At 36.3% G+C, this 20460-nt stretch overlaps 1 long non-coding RNA gene across 7 annotated transcripts; it reads left to right on the top strand.

The window, feature by feature from the left end:
• Window positions 1–1280: 1280 nt before the first annotated feature.
• LOC148212156 (uncharacterized) lies at window positions 1281–18056 on the top strand. 7 transcript variants are annotated; one of them, XR_015789739.1, is made up of 7 exons: window positions 1281–1727; window positions 2618–2673; window positions 12470–12649; window positions 12941–13114; window positions 14454–14567; window positions 14648–15267; window positions 15337–15902. It is a non-coding gene; the product is annotated as an uncharacterized LOC148212156 (long non-coding RNA). The 7 variants fall into 7 exon arrangements; XR_015789742.1 differs by lacking the exons at window positions 12470–12649; window positions 12941–13114 and having other exon boundaries at window positions 1288–1727; window positions 14648–14792; window positions 14892–15267; XR_015789741.1 differs by lacking the exons at window positions 12470–12649; window positions 12941–13114 and having other exon boundaries at window positions 1288–1727; window positions 14648–14792; window positions 14858–15267.
• Window positions 18057–20460: the final 2404 nt, after the last annotated feature.

Raw genomic sequence — 20460 nt, 5'->3', positions numbered from 1 at the left:
TCTCAAATGTTAATATTATCTACTTACTTCTCTATGTTGATGAAATGTTAATTTCTTGTAAGTCCAGGTTAACAAGTTAAAAGATCTTTTAAATAAAGAGTTTGACATGAATGACTTAGGCAATGCTAGGAGAATATGAGGAATCGACATAATTTAGGGATCGAAAAGAAAACAAATTGTACTTGTCTCAATCTGAGTATGTTAAAAGGCTAATAAAAAGATTAAACATGCATGATAGTAAGAAGGTCAGTGTTCCTTTTGAAAAGCATTTCAAGTTATCTGTTGATGATTCTCCCAAATCCCCTAATGAGATAGAAGAAATGCATAATATTCCATATGCTAGTACTGTTGGAGTTTAATGTATGCTATGGTTTGTACTAGACCTGACTTTGCACATCCACTTAGTGTTATTAGTAGATTTCTTGCTAATCTTGGTAAACAACACTAGAATGCTGTAAAGTTGATAGTTAGATATCTTGCATGTCATTTTGATTTATGTCTTCCTTATGGTGGAGCTAGTACAGTTGATTGCAACAGTGTAGGGATAGAAATTGATGTGTATGTTGATGCTGATTATGCTGTTGATGTTGATAAGCGTACGTCTTTAACTGATTTTGTATTTAAACTTTTTGGTTGTACAATAAGCTGGAAATCTAGTTTACAGTCTATAGTTGCATTATCTACAACTGAATCTGAATATATTGCACTTACTAAAGCTATAAAAGAGTCTTTATGGCTTAAGGGTATTTGTCTCTGAATTATGTTGTAGTGATAATGTCTCTGTAACTGTTTTTTGTGATACTCAAAGTGCTTTACACTTATTTAAGAATCACTCTCACCACAAAAGAACTAAACACATTGATGTTCGTTATCATTTTGTTAGAGCAGTAATAAATGATGGTTTAGTTTCTGTGAAAAAGGTTGCTTCTGAGTTTAATGTTGCTGATATGTTTACTAAAGCATTACCACGTGATAAGTTTAACCTTTGCGTGAGATTGTTGTAGCTTGATAAGGGGTGATTGAAATAGGTTGTTTGTCTTGGTAGCAAGCTCCATGGGATTGATATCTTGATAAATAGACATCAAGGTGGAGATTATTATAAATCAAGTTGTTTTCAATTAATTAATTAATTTAGCTTATTTTACCTTTCTAATTTTCCTATGTTAATTATTCTCTTTTGTTGGGCCAAACAAGGTAAGCCCAATCCCTTTAGTTTCGTTTACCTTACCCATTTACTTTTACTATTAGATTTACCTTCCTTTGTTTATTATCTAACCGTTTTTATGTTGAGGGGTCTTATAGATAGAACATGATGGGTTCTCTTTTGGGGGAAGAAACCCTAGCCACCACTTAAAGCAAGAGAGAGAGATAGAGAGAATCCCGGCCGCCCCGTCGCCATCACCGTGAGAATGCAACCATCACCTTCGTCGTTACCGTGAGAGTTACAACTGCTGCTGTTTCTTTTATGAGCATCGACGGTATCGATTCTTGAGGAAGTTTTCGACTTGGGTGTTGTAATCCGTGAGCATCGTGGTTGTCCATCAGACGTTCTACAACCATAAGAAGCCGAGATCGAGCAGTTTTTGTGTATATCTGCGCATTCTAAAGAGGGTTGATGCGTGGGTATTCAAGATCCGTGGTATTCTTGAACAAGAAGGAATTCTGGGTTCGTGTCGTGGGTGTTCTTCGTTGGGTTCGAAGATCAATGTGAAAGGAGATCTACAAAGGTTGTATTTCTCCATTCTTTTTTACTTTTCTTGCGAATTAATCCCTTACGAAGCTTCTGTTGTATGTAATATTGTACATTTTCGATCCGTAATAATATTGACTCGCAAAGGTGTCATCCGTGCAAGTGGATGTAGGCCTTAACGGACCGAACCACTATAAATCTCGTGTTATCTCTTGTACATACTGTTTTTAGTGCATAATATTTCAGTTCCGTCTGGCATCTTTAATTGTTGAAAATCACTTGTATACTCACTGTTTTGACTAAATAATTGTTGGAAAATTATTGGGATTGATCTTGGGTTCATAACATTCATGTATTTGCATTTAAAAGGGTTCATGAATGAATTTGAAGGGGTGGTGTTTGAATTTAGACTACTTAGGACAAAAGTTTTGTCTTTTCAATTACTATAAATAGGAATGTACATTTTCTTTTCAAACACAACATTTGATTATTGAAATTTTAGATTGAGTTTAATCTCTCTCAAGTTTTAAGCATTCTTTCTATTCTTGTTTTAGAATGCATGTTTAGAAATTTCAATCTAGCTTGATCAATTAAGTTGTGGAGAGTTCGAAATCTTGAATATAGAAACAAGTTATCTTTTATTCTTGATCTTTTATCATATTTTTCCAAGCATAAATTTATTCAATTTTCTTGGAGTTAGTTTATAATCTAGCTATTGGAGTTATTCTTATTATCATTGTGGGGGTTCACTTGAATAAGAGAGTTCTCATGCATAATTGAGGTAGATCCTTTATCAATTGTTCAGTGAAATTAGACTTTAGACTCAACTGATAAACTTTAATTGATTTAAAGGTCGTTTTCATAATTAAAATCTCTCCACCTCCCTTTGTAATCTTATAATAATGACAAAAAATACGTTTTTTTCAGATCAACAATCGCGAGGTAGGAGATCAAACCATCAATCTTTGAAATAGTATATTAAGGTGACTTATCTAACTTGAGCTATTCGAATCGGCAAAAGATGCCTTCTTTTAAAGTTTTCATAAAGTTTTGGATTAATCTTCTGTTTAAGATATATCATTCTAATTAACTCTACTATAAAAGATAAAGAACTTTTAAACACAAGAGGTAGATCTTAAGAGTTAAAAAAAGGTAGAACAATTGATCAACCTTTGCTACGTGTGTAAGTTGATCAATAAAAGACAAAAAACAAAAAAACAAAAAATTTAAGAAAAGTTTTCTTAAAATAATTCCATTTATTGAGAAACAATATAATTTCTTCTAAGTACGTCAATATGTTTTCAGATTGTTAGATTTTTCTGTAAATTAGTTTTGATACTAAGCTGTTAGTGTGAATAGATTGTTAGTTATAAATCACTTTGTATTTGTGACTATTTTTGGTCCTTTGTATTTAAGGCACAACTGTAGATATTTTTTTTTCAATGCGAAATACTACTCATTCATTCCTTTCTATCTCATTTCTAATATGGTATCAGAGGCAAACATGACTTTTTTCTAAGTCGTCCACCGACTGATTTTTTTTTTGTGCGTATTGATCATCTTCTTCATCATTTGCCATGGACACTTCTTCTGATCTACCCGTAGATCCACCGATTGATTCACCTAATATTTCTTCTTCCTCAGTTCACACTAGAGGAAGTGCTACCAATAGTTCGTATTATCTTCATCACACTGATAATACTAGACTAGTTCTTATCACACAAATCTTAACAGAAGAGAATTATTCTTCTTGGAGTTGCTCAATGTTGATTGCACTCTGTGTTAAGAACAAATTAGGATTCATTATCGATGACATAATCACTCGTCCATCTGGAGATCTCCTACCAGCTAATAATCATGTGATTATTTCTTGGATACTTAACTCGTGTCCAAAGAAATTTCTGATAGTATTCTATTCTCCGAAGCTGCTAAGGATATATGGTTAGATCTCAAAGAACACTTCCAGAAAAGCAATGGTCCCCAAATATTCCAATTAGAGTGTGATTTGGCTACTCTACGTCAGGAACAACAATCTGTGAGTCTTTATTTTACCAAATTGAAGACTACTTGGGATGAATTGAATCAATATCGTGCTGTTTGCACCTGCTCGTGTACTTGCGGTAGTGCTAAATTAGCCTCTGAAATTCTTCAATTTGAGTACATGATGAATTTTTTTATGGGACTCAGTGAATCTTATGCCTCAGTTTGGGCTCAGATCCTTTTAATGGATCCATCACCTACAGTAAACAAGGCATTCTCTCTTGTTCACCAGGAGGAACAACAGCGTTCTATTGGTCTTATTTTTTCTTCATCCACTGTATCGCCTGCTTTTGCCCTTGCTGCTCACAGTTCTGGTTCTTTGACAAAGTCTTCTCTTAAGACTCCTTTTAAACCGAAGACCAGACCTATGTGCACTCATTGTGGTATATTAGGACATACTATTGAAAAGTGTTATAAACTTCATGGATATCCTCCGGGATATAAAAATCAAGGCCAACACAATTAGACCCCAAACTCTCAAACTAAACCGCCACAAATGACATCTCCAGCAGCAGTTTCATCTACCCATCCTGATGTGTTTCATCAATGTCAACAGCTCCTTACTATTTTACAATCACAATTTTCTAGTCAACCTTTGGCGCCATCTGTGTAGAAGAATGAGTGCTAAAGGAAAGCAGTGTTCAAATGACAAGAGTGATAGAAGTGATGCTCAAGTAGATGAGTGTTCAAACAACACAAGGAGTAACGCTCTTTACGAACTCGACAACACTGACGATACTAAATTTTTTTATTTATTTTAAGCTCAAATCAAACTAATTGAACTTTTTAAACCAAGACGATTTATGCACAGTTATGACACTTCAACATATGATAAAACAAATATTCAAGATGAGCACAACAATTCTTTACAATAAAAGAAAATATGCTTGAAAAGATTTATTGTGGTTTAGCCAATGGTGTACTCCACTCCTCAAGCACGTCTCGACGATTTCCATAAACACGATCTTTTTACGAGTTAAAGATCGTAAACCTAGTTTTTTTTACACGCTTTGTTCTATTTATTAGGCTCAAGAATTAAACTTAACTAATTGTGGAAATCACTACAAGAAATTCAAGCTTTTGCGATGCACAAAATCGTCACAATAGATACATATTTCGTTGGCAAAAGTATTGGCGACGATTTCTTTTCGTCGCCACGATCGTCGGCATAGCCTTGTCGCGAAAGGTCTTTGGCGACGAAATTAGAATTTTGTTGCTACAAAGCCCCATAGTGATGAAACTGGTGACGAAACCTGAATTTCGTCGCCAAAGGTCTTTCATGACGAAATTTGAATTTCATCGCCAAGGGTCTTTCGCACGAAATCTAATTTCGTCTCTAAAGGTTATCTACAAATTGCATCTTTTTTTTTTTTTTTACAATCTTGTTACCTAAATATTTCTTCAAATTTAAATGAAACTCCATAAAGACATATTCAAAATTATCCTATAAACTTAGATTTATATTAAACAAAATGTGATTTTACAATCAATAGAAATTCAAATACAATATAAGCTAAATTCCAACTACATCTAAACCTAATCTAGAAATCCCCATCTTCTTTTGGCTTCATGAAACCTTATATAATTCCCTAGCTTTCGAGAGAAAAAGTAAAAGAACTTGAAAAACAAATGAAATATAAACAAATGTGATCCAAGAGCTGTATGCTTAACTCATTCCACTACATTGTTCAAGTAGTGCTTAAATGCTAAATAGTTATACAAGCTAATAATTAAACGTAAAATATGATACAACATACAACCAAACATGCAAAATACAATATGTTTCAATATATATGGTTTTATAACATAAAAAAATTAGGGCACAAACCTACCTAATTCACTAGCTTCACTACCTTGAACAATTGAAAACAATTCTAAAAGAAGACAAATCTACTAAGTAACTCCTAAATAATTTATCAAAACAAAAACAAAAAACTAAGGTACAAACATCACATAAATCAATTTTTCAATTCTCTACCATACTTTCAACCATCGAATTCAGAAACTTCAAAAATCTACAATTAAAAAGCAACAGTAATTTGATTTCAAGTTCGTAACAAGTTCGTAACATCATAGAGGCAAAAAAAAAAAATAGTTTGACATTATACCTGCAAAGAATAGTAGAGAGACGTGGTGGAGAGAGGCCGCAGTGACGATGACGGCAACAAATGAGTATAGGCGGCCTGTAATTTTGAGATGCTTAGATTACTTAAAAAAAATAACAGCAAAATAATTAAAAATCATACCTCAAAGGAAACAGAGCGGCGGCGGACGGACAAGCACGACAGACCAACAAAAGGAGGGAGAGAGGAGAAAGAACAGAAGCAGAGCAAAGGGAGGGGAGCGAGAGCACTGAACAAAAAAAGGGCTGGGAGAAAGGAAAAAAAAAAAAACAGAAATGGAAGGGAAAGGGAAATGACTGAGTTTAATTGGTGACTTATGGCAACGAAGTAAAATTTCATCACGAAAACCACTAGTTTCGTCATCTTAATTTTCATTAAACAATTAATTGGCGGTAAAATTCTCGCTCTTCCCTCAAAAGTTTTGGTGACAAAAATTAGTTTTCGTCGCCAAAAGTACCCTCTGGCAACGAAATCCTTCTTTCGTCACCCTAAGTTTTGTTTCCTTAATCTTCATTAAAAATTTGATGGCAAAATTCCTGCTATTTTCTCAAAACTTTTGGTGACGAACATTTCATTCCATCACCAAAAGTATCCTATTACGACGAAATCTAGCTTTCATCGCCATAAGTTTTGTTTCCTTAATTTTCATTAAAAATTTGGCAGCAAAATTCCCTCTCTTTTCACAAAACTTTTGGTGAAGATTCCGTCGCCAAAATTTTGTTGCCTTAATTTTTTTTTCAAAACTTATGATGACGAAAACTACATTTGGTGCCAAAAGTACCCTATGGTGACGAAATTTAATTTCATTGCCATAAGTTTTGAAAAAAATCTCTTATTATGCAAAACTTTTTGTAGATAACTTTATTTTTTTCGTTGTAGGGTACTTTTGGAGACGAAATGTAGTTTTCGTTGCCAAAAGTACAAAGCTTGTGGCGATGAATTACGCCATAGGATATTTATGGTGATGACAGTTACACTTCGTCGTTAAAAGTTTCGTCGGCAAAAAGAAAAATTCTTTGGGTGAATAAAGATTTTTCACACACTAAAACTCTCCAAAAAAAATAGATAGGAAGATGTCACTTGCTTTCAAATTAGCTAAATAAAAATACTCAAAGCAATTCAAAAATTCAAAAAAAAATTCAAAAAATCCTTTAGAAATATTCAGCTCAATAGTAAGAATTCTTCAAAATTAAATTTGGTGATTTTTTTTTTCAATTTTTATCAAATTAAATTTCAAAATTCAATTTTTCAATCATTTCAATTCAATTTTTATCAATTTATCAATTATTATTAAATTTGGTAATAGTATGAATTCAACAACTAATTGTTGGCCGCCACATATCATTATGTAATTAGAGGAAGAAAATAATAATAAAATATCTAAAGATGGAAAGATAAGTTAATAACATGGGGCATGAATTTGTTTGTCCTAAAATAAGATAATCGAAATGATTAATACAATAATAATTTCAAATATATCCACTTGTAAGACACCACGTGTCGTAGCCTCATTAATCCATGCCGCATGCATCAGCCAGCCACCATGTGTCATATTGTGATTTGTCCACGTCATCCGAACATGTCTTTGCCACGTTAGCAAAATATATCAGCTGAGCGCCATATCATAAAACTAGGACCGTAGGGAGCCATATCATAAAAAATGTGTTCATGTTGAAATTCCACACCTCATCAAAATGCCAGGCGTAAAATTATGATAGGTCTACATGTCCACATTATCATCCACCTAGGAAAAGGAATAAGTGTCCATTACAATTAAATTATTCTCATATGGGCTCTATTCCTATGTTGTAGTTGTTGTTATAAAAAAAAAGTAAAATTGGATTAATTAAAAATTTTATTTGTTTCTTCAGAATAAGATCAGTGAGATATTATGAGCCGTTTGGTTAGAGATTTTGTTAGGTGGGAATGGATATAACGGGGCGTTTGGTTGGAGGTTTTATTGGGTGGGAATGGATATTGACCATCTAAAACTTTTTTTTTGTTTTTTTTGTTTTTTTTGTAGAGGAGACAATCTAAACTCATGTTTGCTATAGATTTTAAATATTTTATCGGGAATCACGTATTCCTAAGCATCAATTGTTACTCCTACAGCGACTTTCTTTGCCCTTCCATTTTCATGGGTTTGTTGTAATGAGTTTTCTGTCATGCTTTTCTCTCTCTTCTTTTCAATAAATTATTTCTTTTAATGCTGTTGATGCAAAAATTTGACCTTCTGGGATTCTGCCAAATTCGCACCAATCTTCTAGAATAAAGGGATCGACGAGACCCTCAAAACAGAATAGCACTAAAGGTCGGACCTGCAAAACAGAATAGCATTAAAGATCGGTGTAGCTCTTGCCACACAAGCTTCGATGCTTAAGTCAGAATCAGAGTAGTTGAGTATAAAGTGTAGAGTGTTGTGAGCATACCTTTAGGGTTTGGCTTACTTCCCTATTTATAGGAGTTAAATCCCGATCCCTCTAAGGATTGTGAAATTCAAATCTTGATACATCTAGGAAATCTGGTTACCTATAGGGAGAATCTTGAGGCAATTAGGATATCTTCTCCTTTTGAATATAAGATATCTTCTCCTTAATCATACCATCAAGATATCTCCCTTTTGAATTCCTTAAATAAAGGGAATTTTAATTGTAGAAAATAGGGAGTTTCTCATCCATAACAATAGCCCCCACTCTCAAAGTTGAAGATTGTCAAAGTTCAGCTTTGAGAGTGTTTTGTTGTTCATGGGTTGACTATTTTTGTGGAATAGCCTTTTTTTGGTCGCTGTTGATTGTAATCTTAATTATGCTGACTTTCCTAACCCCCATTCTCTTTTGTTGTAGTTGGCTTCCATCAAGCCTTTTGACTGTCGTAGTTCCATTTTCTTTTGTTGTAGTTGGCTGCAATCAAGTCCCTTAGTGTTGAGAGTATTTGTCGTTAACAGTTGTCGTTTTTATGGGCTGGCTTGTTATAGCCCTCATACCCTTTTGTCGTAGTCGGTTGTAATCAAGTCTCTTTGATTACTCCTGGGTTTCCAACCTACTTGGCTTTTGCCAATGGTTTTATACCCTGAGTCCAGTCGATACCCTTTTGTCGTAGTTGGCCATAGTCAAGTCTCTTGGTTTATTCTTGAGTTTCCAACCTACTTGGCTTTTGCCAATGATTTTATACCCTAAGTGCAGTTGATACCCTTTTGTCGTAGTTGGCCGTAGTCAAGTCTCTTGGTTTACTCTTGAGTTTCCAACCTACTTGGCTTTTGCCAATGGTTTTATACCCTAAGTCCAGTCGATACCCTTTTGTTGTTGTCAGTTGTCGTTTTATGGGCTGGCTGTCATAGCCTCCATCCCCTTTTGCTATAGTTGGCTGCAATCAAGTCTCTTAGGTACTGCTATACGATTAGTTTTAATCGTTATATTTTGGGCTTGGGATCTAACTTTCAACAGGGCCAGTGGTACTTCCTTTGGATTTCTAACATCTTTGGCTTTTGCCCATATTTTATACCTTAGGGTTTACTCTCGAGTTTCTAACCCATTTGGCTTTTGCCAATGACTTTTATATCCTGAGTTTAGTTGCCACATTGGGTTTCTAACATATTTGGCTTCTGTCGGTTTTTTACCCCAAGTTAAATCAAGACCCTCGAGTTTCTAATCTATTTTGGCTTTTGCCACATGGTTTTTTACCCGTGGGTTTTATTGATTGGTTAGGCTTGCCTGCTTTCTGTTTTTACATTGTTGGGCCTGTACGCATGCCTTTTTCAGCATCTCGGGCTTCTAGGTGTGTCCCTGTTCGAGTTCCTTAACCAGCTGTTGATTTATTTACCCATGCCCCCACTTGAGAGATTTTCATTTAGAGTAAAAGATAAACGCTTAAGTAGTAAAGATGTAATTATATTTTAGATGTCAAAAGTCTTATTCATAATATATAAAGAGATAATTGCTCAAGTAATAAGTATCTAGGAACTTTTTTAAATCACAAACGAGTAAGTATCTTAGGAAACATAATATCAACATGTAGTTACCAAAAAATCAATCCTAAATTATGCGATCTACTAAATATGCGGTTACCATAAAATTAAACCCAAACTCTTGTAATCATAAACAACCAAAATTACACAGCAAACTTACCATCGTCTGAAGTAGAAACTCCGTATGTTAATCAGTTGCTTTTTCTTTTCTGGGATTTGTTGACTCGTTTATCTCAGATCTGTTTTGGAATCCGTCCATTTATCTCATCCAGGATCTGTCCTGGGATTTGTTAATACGCTCGTTCTGGGTCCTGTCTCAGGACTAATTGATTTGTTTTTTTTTTCTCAGCTACCTCAGGTAGGGGAAGCCCCCGAGTCGTATGGCATTCGTCATTAGAAAGTTGTGGTCTGTCTCCAGAATACATGTCGATTCGTTTCTCCCGAGATCTCCTTGGATCTACGAAGTTCTCGGTCAATTCGTCGTCAATCGTCTTGACTTTTAGATCTTAGTTGTTCCCACAGACGGCGCCAATTGTTGATGTAGAAATTTGGCCTTTTGGGATTTTGCCAAATTCACACCAATTTTCTAGAATAAAGGGATCGACGAGACCTACAAAATAGAATAGCACTAACGGCCGGACCTGCAAAACAGAATATCATTAAAGATTGGTGTGGCTCTTGCCACACAGGCTCCGATGCTTAAGTCAGAATCAGAGTAGTTGTGTATAAAGTTTAGAGTGTTGTGAGCATACCTTTAGGGTTTGGCTTACTTCTCTTATAGGAGTTGAATCTACGAGGGATTGTGAAATTCAAATCCTAATACATCTAGGAAATCTAATTACCTGAATCTTGGGAGAATCTTGAGACAATTAGGATATCTTCTCCTTTTGAATATGGAATATCTAAGATATCTCACTTTTGAATTCCTTAAATAAAAGGAATTTGAAGGGTAGAAAATAGAGATTTTCTCATCCATAACAAATGCAATTTTTTACTTTATTTTATTAAAATTAATTAATTAAAATTACTTAAAATATTTAAATTTAATTTATAATTAATTAAACAATATTAAAATTTACTAAAAATATACTAAATTAATTATTATATTGTAATAAATTAATTTATTAAAGTATATACTTGCTTTTTTTAATGTAAAAAGTTCAAGCAATTAAATGAAAATAATTAATTTGGTTAAACACGTTTCTTTTATAATAAGTATTATAATAAGTTTAATTAATTTGGTTAAACACGTTTCTTTTATAATAAGTATTATAATAAGTATTAAGATTGATTGCTAAATAAAACCAACAATTAAATTAAAATATAATTACTTACAATAGTTTTAATAATTGAATTTAATAAAAATTAATAAAAATAAATTAACTAATGTAAATTAATTATTGCGAGTTAATTTTGTTAATTTAAATACTTTATACACTTATATTATTTTGCTAAATAGCGTATATATTAAATTTTAGTTAAATAATATTTATTATTAATTATTAAATTGATCATTAGGTTAATTTGTCAATATAATTAACCCTTTTTTATTCCAATATAATTAAAATTTAAAATTTAGAATATTAATATAAAATAATTAATAAGTTAAAATAATTTAATTTATATTAAATTTGATTAGTTATTTACTAATGTTTATAGTGACATAAAATTCATATATCTAGAGTAATCACTCAAAATAAACATTTATATAATTTGTTTCCAGCATCCTAAGACATATATACAATTATTTTAGATTCCCAACATCTTATTTCCATGGTTGCTTTTTGAAACCTCTAACCAAATAGCTGTTGGGAAAAATCCCCTACTTCTACCGCAGGAATAAGCAGAAAATAACTTAGAAATTTAAAGAAAGCAATAAAATAAAGAAACACAAGAATTAACGTGGAAAAACTCCAAATCGGAGAAAAAACTACGGCCCACAAGGGAAAATCCACTCTGTGAAAAATTATTACAATCACACAGATTTCTCTTCCCGACCCCAATTACACAAAACACTCTTTCAAAGCAAATATCGCTCAGTTAACTAGAGCTAGTATATCAGGCTTAAAGTATTTCAATTGGGATGATTAAAACCCAAGGCCATGAGCTCCTTTTATAGTAGTTGAAACACATCTCCTCCTTTTCTGATGTGGGAAACTTCTAGCACATGGAGACCTATTCTTCCAATGTGGAACAACTTTAATTCCAATATTTTGCCAAAACCCAACAATAGCCCCTCCAGAAGAGAAATGAGATTACAACTTTTTAGCTTTTACATTCTCAAGTTTAAGTCATATCCTACCAATTGATCATATCCCTACATTTTTGTAAACACCATAAAATTAGTCTTAAATTATAAATATTAAATTGCCAATAAATTTATATCAAAACTCAAACTATAAAAATCAAACTGAAAACGATAATTTAACCAACAATGAAAAAAAAAAAACTTGTAAGATTCAGAAAGTCAAAGAGTGTGATTTTGAAAAAGACATTTAAGTATAATTGATTTTCCAAAATCATGACTACCTTAAAAATCAATTTAAAGTGATTTTAAGCCTTCTTAAAATCAATGTTTTACTTTGTCATACATACAATGGAAAGTACGGTGATTTTGACAATGACAAAAGTAAAACTCACTTCCAAACACAGCTTAAAACAAGCGCAGTTCGAATTTGGAGTCGAGAGAAATCACAACAGCGATCCGATGATGAGGTTCATCCCGAGCAAGAAATAAAATAATCTCCGACCGATGGATCGGTTCAGTTGGCCATTTGCATTCCTTTAAAAGGTTCGCCAGTGGGCGGTGGCTCCATTGCCCTAATCCGACTGGTAAGTAGCTTCTGTTTTGTCGAAACGACATTTGATCCAATAATATTTTTCATATTTCGGCCTCAAATTGCAGTTAAATATTACAATATTATGTTCACAAACTTTTCAGAGTTAAAATAATCCCCAAAAAGAAAGCCAATTAAAGCTTCCACAGCCAAATCCTTACTGTTCTTAGTCGCCAAGAATCCATCGGCAGCTCAACGCGTTTTCCATTTTCCTATGTTTCTACCTCCGTAATCTTGACTCCAAGATTTTAAATGTGTTGACGTCTTCTTTGTCTTATTAACGTAGGTGTTCGTCAATGTTGATGCTTGGATTCTGGTAGACCAGTTCACTCCACCTTGTGCACCAAACTCGAATATCAAGGGACCGGATACCTGCAAAATCGAACAAACCTAACCCGATGTGACTTCTGTCACACTGGCTCCGATGCCTAAGTTAACTAAAGGAGAAATCACTAAACAAGTAAGACACTTGAAAGTGTAGTTTTTGCTTGGGGTGATCCCCTCCCTATTTATAGTCGATTTGCCTCCTAAGGTTTCACAACATCCTAACCCTAAGTTTTGATATTCGTGGGCTTACGGGCCAGGATGCTTCAACCCTAGGTCTTGGAACAGCAGCAGAAGAACAAGGACAGGGCTCGGTATCGAGCAGGGGTCGGAACCGAGCCCTGTTTAGTTTAGCCCACTCCCCGTGGGTCGTCTCACTCGGTTCCGTCTTACTTCGCTGCCACTTTTACTTCATAACAATTGCCCCTACTCTCGAAGTGATGTATTTAAACTTTTATCTATCACTTTGAGAGTACACTTACTAGCGGGCCACGTAGAGTGTTGTCTCTGTCAACCTCGGGTTTGCACCTAATGGACCCGTGAAGGACGAGTCACATCTGTCACTGTGTAGTCATTTCTTGGTCAAGCCTCACGACCGAGGTGACCTCTTCCTCGATTGCCGAGCCGAGCCGTGTTGAAATTTGTGACCGAGTTGTCACCACCTCGACTGTCGAGCCCACTTTGTTGGTTACCGTGTAGGTTTGATCACATCATCGATTCTCGTGGAAGTGTTGTCATGTCATGCACTAGTTCCCATAGAGGTGTAGTCACCTCGCAGCAGAACCCATGACCGAGGCCGTCTTGGGTTTCATAGTGCCGAGCAGGCTTCGGCCTAGTGGTTTGTGACCACTAGTCCGAGCCACGCCCCCATGCTTTCTGGGGCTATATAAACCCATTCCATTCCTTCACATTTCACTCACCCCTTCCAGTTCGAGGTAATCACCTTTCCTTTCTTGTTCTTTTCTACTTGCTTATTTCCATGGCATCTGGTAGTGATTTAAACTTTTAGTGGACTACCTCCAACGACGAGTCGTCATCCCACCTGTCTTCTGAGTCCCGACCCTTCCATCTTTCCTGGGTGGACAACTCCACGCTTACGGTGAGGGACTTACGTCATCTCCGCTCAAAATACTGCATTAGTGATTCGGTTAGCCTTCGTCTCCCAAACCCTGGGGAAAGTATCGACAGATCCTACCCCGGGCAAGTCGTATTCTATGCGGCCATGTTTAAGTTTGGCGTTCACCTACCATTGCCCTTGTTCCTTCAAAACTTTTTAGCTTTTAACTAAGTAGTTCCTTCCCAGATCGTCCCTAATGAGTGGTCTACTTTGATCAGTTGTTGCATCTTGTGGTCTTATCTCAAGGGTGACCAACCCTTAATCGCGACCACCTTCATGTTGCTCTATTTCCTTAAGCATAGCCCCGACGACAACTTCCATTTTTATGTTAGCTCACGAAACCAAATTCTTATTTCAGGTTCTTCCTTGATAAAGCACTGGAAGGATGAGTGGTTCCTTGTCGGCGGCGACTGGCTTGCCTGGGACGACCGTGTATTGCATTTTACTATCCCGATGGAGTGTAGAGAGTTAGGTAGGTGGCTTCCTAAACTCTTATCGAGGCTTTCCTATATCATATTTTAAACTTCCTCTTTTTGTTTCTTTTGTTGGCAGTTTCCCACACTTGTGAACTCTCCACCAAGACATTGAACTTCTACACCGTCCTGTAGTTACCCGACGTCGAGCGGTAGGGACCAGACTTGGTAAAATGAACAGAACTTAGTAGATTTTGGCTTGGCTCCTCCTCTTTCACTTTCAGGTAACCATCAGGAGTTTGCTTTAAATCTGCGTCCCGCTGATTTTTATTTCGTATTCCCCTAGTAGGAATGTCGTGACGGGTCACTTCCTTATTCGAAAGAGAATGTCATCGAAACTCTCGGAGCTCGGGTGCTGGATCTAGTCGGGCCTTTGATGTCGAGATCACTTATTTGACGAATAACGATCCCCTCTCTCGAGCCCAGGTTTGACCCTCGATGCCTTCTATTGCGCTTCGTCGCTCTGCTCGACTTCAAGGGACATCCATTCCGTCTTTCTCTTGTGGCTATCATGGGTCTTCCTCCCAGGTGTCAGCTTTCCCTTTTTCGGGTATGTATGATGCTTATGCCAACGGGGCAGCCTATCTAGAGAGAGCCTTCAACCTTTGGCAAGAGTTGGGAGAGTCGTCAAGCGAGTCAAATTTTGGTTACTCAAACCCCTAACAAAGTATTCGCACCAGCCTCTGTGATCTCCACCAGGTCAGTCTTGTAGTTGGCTTCTGGTATTTAATGTCATACTCAGAATAACGTCGCTATTGACTTTAATAGGTTTTTAACCGCTTGGTCGTGTTTTCGGGTAGAGTTGCTGACGAAATCAACTACCTCCACAGCCAATACACTCCTTAGGACGAACTGGACCGAGCTCTTGCCTCCTTAGACCAAGCTAACATCTTGCTGGCAAATGTTCAGCATGACCTGGAGGCTGAAAGGAAGAGATCTCGAGATGACCTAGCTGCTCTGTAAAGGAAGCTTGACGAGGCCAATGCCCGCTCTCGAACTCCGAATTCCTGGCTGAGGAGTTTAAGAAGACCCAAGATTACATCAATTTACAGAATTCCGCCATGGAATGTGGCGTCTCCTAGTCTCTTCATCAGGTCTCCGAGGAACACTCCGACGTCGATTACTCCTTTCTTCAGGAGTGTTTCCAGGCTGAATGCAATGCCCCTGATGATATGGACAACAATGATGATGACGAGTAGAAACAGCGTGGGTCAAGTCGTCTGTTGATGTTTCATGTTTCAGAAAATCTAATATTTTTGTTGTTTTCCTTATTACTGTTGTTGGCTGTACGTCAGAATTTTTAATAAAATCTCTTCAAGCTTTTATTTGCTTAATGCTCTAATTTTGGCGGAGTTGACTTTGTCTGCCTTTAATTCTTGTGGGTTTCTAAACTGTTGGCTACGGCCAGTAGTTTTGCACCCCCTACTCTCGTCGTTTACTTGACTCCTCGCTCTGCCTCGTGTTTTAACCGTGCTAGACTGAGTGGCCCCTGCTTTTGGTTTGGCCTTGATCGAGATCTTTAGTTGTTCCCTTATATTCTGTTGTTCCATATATGCCCCCTACTTGAGGAGTTCACAGAAAGTAATGACAGTGGTTACTCAAGTAGATAATAAGAATTTTATTAAACCAAAATCAACGCATAACCAAATAACATAACCGTAGAAAAAGATAAAAACAAAAGAAAACAACCTTGAAAGGTTGCATCTACCCTACACCCTATCCATTAGTTCCCAAAGTAGCCGTGATCATTTCGAAGTAGAGGTCTCAATTCCTGAGTTGTAGCCTCTTAACGAGGTGTAGTAGCATTTGACCTCACCTACACCTCCAGGCATTGGGAATTTCATAGATTGATGGTACGTAGAAGGTATCGCTTTGAGCGTATGTATGGTCAATCTTCCTAATATTGCATTGTAGGAAGATGAGTAGTCAACGACGAGGAATTCCACTATTTTGGTGACGCTTCTCAGTCCACTTCCGATTGTGACCGGTCATTCCACCTTGCCTTCTAGGATGGGCCATTCTCCCCTGAAACCCACTAGCAGTGCGGGGCTGCTCTTAAGCATTTTTTCCCCTAAGTCCATAGCCTCATAAGCTGTTGAGGAGATGATGACAGCCGAGCTGCCCCATCCACCAAGATTCGGTGTACCTTCGTATTGGCTATCTGCAAGGTGATAACCAACACATCATTGTGTGGGTGGAAGAGGGTGGTGGTCTCATCCTCTGAAAATTCGATCTTTGAGGGTTGTCCTACAAAAGCTGTGTGGTAGATTTCATAATGCCCTAGGCTTGATCTTGCTTCCTGCACGTTCGCCTTCCTTTTCCTGCCAGACTCCCTTTTCTGTTGAACCTCTCATTATTGTCTGGATTTCCATGGCAGGAGACTTGTTGTCGTTCTCACTATTTTGAGTCGCTTTGGGATCGTCCATATATTCCTTGAGATACCCTTTCTGGATGAGCCCTTCCACCTCCTCCTTGAGGTCAAAACAATCATGTGTGGTATGCCCATGGTCTTGGTGGAAGAGGCAGTATCGCCCCTTGCTTCTCTTATTCGGAGGTGCTTTCATCCTTTCTAGCCATTTAAGCAACTTTTGATCCTTGATCTCCATTAATACCTGCTCGAGGGAAACCGTGGTTGGAGTATATTTTTCAAATTTTCGAGGTAGATCCTTCTGTCCGACTCGATCTCACTTCTTCCACCTCGAGCTCAGTTGCTTCTCTCTTGACCTCTCCATTTTTTGGTCGGTTCGTGATTTCCCTTTTTGTAAGGGTAAAAAGAAGCTAAATTTGTGCTGTTTTATAATGTTTTATACTCATAAATCATATTTTAAACTTATTATAGTGTCCAAAACCTTTCATTTGGAGTTATCTTAGATTATACATGCATATAGGGCGTTTCTGCATCATTTAGAGTTGATTTATAATGAAAATTATAATTTTGTGCAGAAAAATGCAGAGCTAGGCGCCTGACGCCTTCCCCAATCCCGAGAATTCTCTTATTGTAAAACCCACGTTTTGGTGTGATTCGAAGCTTCCCCCAGCCTTTCCACGTGTCTTCCGTGCATTGGAGATTGCCAATTTAACAACAAGCCAACTAAAAGGTATTTGAAATAGATAGCTCTCCACAAAACTCTCAACCTCCTAACCACCTTAAAGTCCCTATAAATTCAGCAACACGTTAACTTCAATTATCATCTTCAGAGTGATCATTTCAGCTTTAGACATTTACTCTCAGCTTATTTACGTTTTCTCTTTTAAGGTTTTAGTTGCTATTGTTTTAAACCTTGCTTATTTCAAATGCATTCTTGTTTTTCAGCTTGTTGCTTTCCCAATGTAAGCTTTAATCTTGTTCAATTAAAATTCCAGCAAGTTCGTGCATGTTTATTTATTTCTTTCTCTCTATCTTCGAAGTTGTAATCACACAACCTTGTGGAATTGACTGAGTATTGCTCCCCAATCTTGAAAGAGAACGAGTTAGGGTCATTCGGGTTACAACTCCACCATTTCTAGCTTGTTTTAATTCTACTCATATTTTAATCATGTCGTCTACTTCCATCAATATTAAATTCTATTTTTTCTTTATTATCATGAGCTAAATTTATTTTTTCCAAGCCCAGTTATGGATTATTAGCTAAAGTTTTTAAATCCGACAAGGCAAAATACGTTTTTCTCTTCTTTTATCACTTACAGTTGTTTTTATAAAGTTAAAACTTGATTTGACCAATTATTGTTTTAACCAAGCATCAATACTGAAAGGGTTGATACATGTTCACAGCTTTAATGATTTAACTTTAGAGAGAAATACTTTAGACATAAAGGTTTTGCTCGGGTAGCCTAGACATAGGACCTCGACCTAAGGTTACGGTTGGTTTTTATTAAATTAAGATCTTTTTTCTAATAGACATATTAGAAATAGTCTTATACTTGGAAAAAATAGTTGTATTTTTAGCTAATTCGAAGTAATTGGGTTGGGTTTACTGCATTGAGTCTTTAAATATCAAAACCAACATTATCCTTATTATTTATTACTTCAAAATCAATTACAAAGTCACCGATCAACATCATTTTCATTAAAAAGACTTCATTTGTCCCTGATGATCGATACTCGGAATACTCGTTCCGTTTTACTACTTGTGACGGGTATATACTTGCGCTCTATCATTTATTTTCATTCCAAAATCCCAAACAAGTTTTTGGTGTTGTTGCCGGGGACCAATTTGATTTAGTCTTTTATTAATTTTGTGATCGATTCTTGTAATTGTCGTGTGTCTGTTCTCAAACGTTTTCGATTTACATCAAAACCTCGAAGGTTGTTGTTCAGTTCATGAGCACACATTCGTTTCTATTACCCTTCGATCTTGAAACTAAAAGAACCTTTCATCGATTGAGAAGAGAACATAAACTTAGAAACTGAAAAAAAAAAAAGTGAAAAAAAAGTATGGGAGATACTTTTATTTGTTCATCCAACAAAAAAAGTGCTTGAGATGAATTCCTTTTCACCTTGGAATGCTCCAGTTCCATCGATGTTTCAAATGCAGCATAACCAAGCAATGGGAAGTAACTTCTCCATAGTTGATGAAAATCACTATTCTTGTATATATTGTGGAGGCAACCATCCATTCGATTATTATCCATCCTATCCTAATTCTAATTATTTTGTAGGTCAACAACAAAACCAGTGGAACTCAGGCCCTCATTCGAACACCTTCAACCAAGGTTGGGGAGGTCATTCAAATTTCTAGTGGGAAAGACAATATGATGAAAACTATTCTCATCCTACCCAACAATATGAGCAAACATTCCCACAAGAGTTCCCAATGCAGCATCAACAAGATTACGATCAACAATGGATGCCAGAACAAGTGCAAACGTCGCAACGTTGCAACCTTGAAGAGATGATGATGGAATTTATGGCAAGAAATGACGCAGCAATATGCAACCTACAGATCTGTCTGGGGCAGTTGACCGATGAGTGGAGAAACATTACACAAGAAGTTTTGCCAACTAACATGGAATCCCCAATGCTAAAAGAAGAGCAAAGTGAGATAGCAAACCTAAGGGGTAAGCTAGTTTATGAAGAACTTGAGTTCCACGTGGAAAATGATGATCCAAAAATATTTGATATGACCAACGTGGTAGAGAATGAGAAAAAAGTTGAACCAGAGCAATCAGTTGAGGTGATTGAACAGAAAGATGAATATGTGAGGTAACAATAGGCTCAAACCCAATGCTCGTAAATTTAGAATCACTCTCTCCATTCCCTCAACATTTTTTAGAAGAAAATCAAGACATACATTAGGGGGAGTTGATCATTCATCTCCAAAAGGAAGAAAAGGGATTAGAAAACAAAGAGAATGGGATAAGTTCATATGATGAGATTGTAGTAGGCTCAAACCCACCACTTACAGTTATGAGATCACTCTCTCATTTCCCTCAAAATTCTTTTCACGAAATATCACTTATAGATATGGGACCACTCTCTCCTTACCCTCAAAAGATTTCTCAAGACATACAAAATGGGGAACTCCCCATACATCTCATGGATGAAGAAATAAAGAAACAAAAGAGGATGAGACATATGCAAATGAAGGATTTTATGTTGAAACCGAAGTTTCAATTCCCAAAACCACATGTAGAAAAGTATCAAACCTACCCCTCGAGCTGAACCATGAAGCATATTGGGCTTTAAAGAGGAGAAACTATGACATGGTTGTAGCTGAAGGAAGATTAAATGAGCTCAAAGAAATGAGTTGAAAGTCTAAAGCCTCCAAAAGTTCTTCAAAGTTATATCTATAGGAGGGAAGTTTTAGTTTACTGCTTATTTAAATTCCAGTCTTTTATTTTTCTGCACTTTTTAATATGTGTATTTTCATAGTGCAGGATGAATTTTTCAAG

This window comes from Momordica charantia (assembly GCF_013281855.1).
Source record: "Momordica charantia cultivar OHB3-1 chromosome 3 unlocalized genomic scaffold, Mcharantia_2.0 BLBB01000003.1, whole genome shotgun sequence".
Taxonomy (NCBI): Eukaryota; Viridiplantae; Streptophyta; class Magnoliopsida; order Cucurbitales; family Cucurbitaceae; genus Momordica; species Momordica charantia.
This window is presented reverse-complemented; position numbering and strand designations above follow the sequence as displayed.